Source organism: Gavialis gangeticus, unplaced genomic scaffold (genome assembly GCF_001723915.1).
Source record: "Gavialis gangeticus isolate Ggan-Ray unplaced genomic scaffold, GavGan_comp1, whole genome shotgun sequence".
Taxonomy (NCBI): domain Eukaryota; kingdom Metazoa; phylum Chordata; order Crocodylia; family Gavialidae; genus Gavialis; species Gavialis gangeticus.
In genome coordinates, this window is record NW_017729004.1 from 60,135,079 (window position 1) to 60,137,744 (window position 2,666).

Consider the following 2,666-nt stretch of genomic DNA (forward strand, 5'->3'; position numbering starts at 1 on the left):
TGGTGGGAGCTCCATCCTTGGAGGTTTTTAAGACGGCTAGAAAAAGCCTTGGCTAGAATGATATAGTTGAGCAGGCAATTGAGCTAGATGGCCTCCTGAGGTCTCTTCCAACCCTTGTTTTCTGTAACTTTATGAATGTTCCAATATCAGATTCATAATATTGCTATTCTAACTTTTACTGAATAATGGGAACACCTACACATGTCCCTAAGGTGCTGTTGTTACTTACTTTTTGTCCCCTTTCCTTCATACTAACTTCCTTCTGGAAATACTAAATAGTAGTGCAGTAACAGCCTGTATTGTGCCATGCTGGCAGCACATGGTTATTTTTAGCCGATACGTCGCTGTAGCAACGCGCTATACTGAGGGAGCAGGTTGCTACAGCAATGTAGCGGTGGCATCACAGTTTTCGCCCACAGACACTACATCACTGTAGTACATTGCTATGGCAATTTTATAGCATCACACAACCCCAGTGAGTATTTGAAAGGAAATCAGAAGGCATAAGCAGCGTACAACTTGTAGGAGTTAGAGGTGAGGGCAACAGCATTCCCTAAAATGGCCTTTTAATTTTAATAACTGATCACACTGTGTCTAACACTGAGAATCTGTCTACATTAGAGAACAGCCACAGTGGACTGAAGTGCTTGTTTTCTTGACTTTGGGGAAAAATATTTTCAAGGAAGATTACAAAGTCCTTGATATTTTGGGGTTTGTTTCCAAAAACTCCTGGATTTGCATTTGCTTAAAGTTGTTCCTTCACTTTCATTTCTTTATTGCTTTACACTTTTGCTACTGAAAAGAAGGAACAGAGGAAAGAAAATCAAAAATCAAAATGGGGGGGGAATGTTTTGGTGTTCAGGCAGTTAATCCACAGTGAAAATTCTCAAAGCTAATTGGATTTTACTGGTAAACGTGCAATCATTTTAATAGGGAGTTAAATGCAAAATCCCCAACCTGCCTTTGAAAATCTCACCCCTAGTATACAACAACAAAAAGAGATTTATACTACTAAACTTGCAATAGCAGTAACTGTTATACTTACCAATGTATTCATGCAGTTTCTAGAACTCAGATAAAGAAATAAATCGCAGTTAAACTACTGAGGATTTTGCTCTGCTGTGCCTTCATAGGATCCATCCATCCTGCTGTACCATCTCAAAAGCTACAATAAATTGGACCTATGTAAACTTAAGACATCAACAAAACTTGGAAATACAGATAAAAAGGAAAATATTCATGAAAATGCTATTGTATTTGTTTGCCAGCAGTGAGAACTCTGCACAATCATTTACTTTAATTGGTCTTCAAACATTCATTTTCAATCAAAAAACAACAAAAGCAATGTACAATTGGTTTAAGAATTAATAAACTTCTCTGTGATTGGGGGGAAAAAATCAAAATATTTCATCAAAAGAAAATTTGTATCAGAGCCTATCCTTGGTTCATTCGCAGGTTTTGCTGTCATCAGCAAGAAATGAGTTGTATCCATCTTATCCATGTTACATCTCATACTTTTTTATTCCATCAGTCACTTCAATTTCTTCAGCCCCTGATCAGATTCAGGAGAAATTGCATGGCTCTGCTTCTCTGACTTTATCTCTTCCAACAGTCCAATGTTAAACTCAGTTGGCAAATCACCTGTTTTTACTATTTGATAGAGAAACAGAATTGGAATTTACAAAATGCAGATATTTCTACAATTATCCAGTAGTTTCCATTGTTTTGATTGTTACTTGCTAGGTAATTAAATAAAATGGACCCATTACTAAGCCTCTGTTTTGATTTATTTGGATTTATGTAACTTTGCCTTTAAACTTATCTAAGCAGAGATTAACTTAGTTGTTGCAGGGGAGAAAGTGCTTCAGAATATGACGTTGGAGAGTCAACAGGCACCAGCCACTGTCTGAGTCAGTACTAATCTAAGGTGTTGGGTGTACTATGCTCTTTCCTGAACCCTGACAGGCTTTGCCATCTGTGTGATTATATACTGCAGCTGACTTTCAGCTGCCATATCGAACTGAAGCTTTGACTTCTTGCTGCTATTCAAAATCCAGTCTCTCTTTTAAAAGAGAGATTAAAGGAATTAGTTAGTGGCCTGGATTGTAGAAATGTTGCTCTACTAATGCTGCTGTTGTTTGCAAGGTATACTAAGAGGATAATAATCCACAATAATAGTGGTGACCAGGGCAAGAAACTATTTCTTACTCTGGAGAAATCATTAGTACATTAATCCTGCTACCAGCTGAGAACCAGCCATTAGGAGACCTAGACCAATGCACCATCACAAGATTGCAGTTTGTGCAGGATGAATCTAATCTACCTTGAGTCCCAATAATAGTGAAGCTTTGACAACAGTCTTCTGCCAGGTATGTACACAGTCATGAAAAGGACTGTACAGCTTGTGCCGAATCCTGAGGTGCCAGAGTTTTACGGATATTGGTACCCATGATAGCTAGATTAAGGCTAATTTGGCTATGACTACTCAGGCTGCAATCCAACCTCAGATTCCCTTCAGTTTTCTCTGTTTTGTTTAAAAGGCAATATGGCTGACTGACAGGGAAAGTGGATACTGGCACTTTGGAGAGCTACCATTTTGAAGTTTTGCTTGGGGTTCTTATCTATAAAGCAGGGATGTCCAACCTTTTTGAATGTGGGGCCAGATC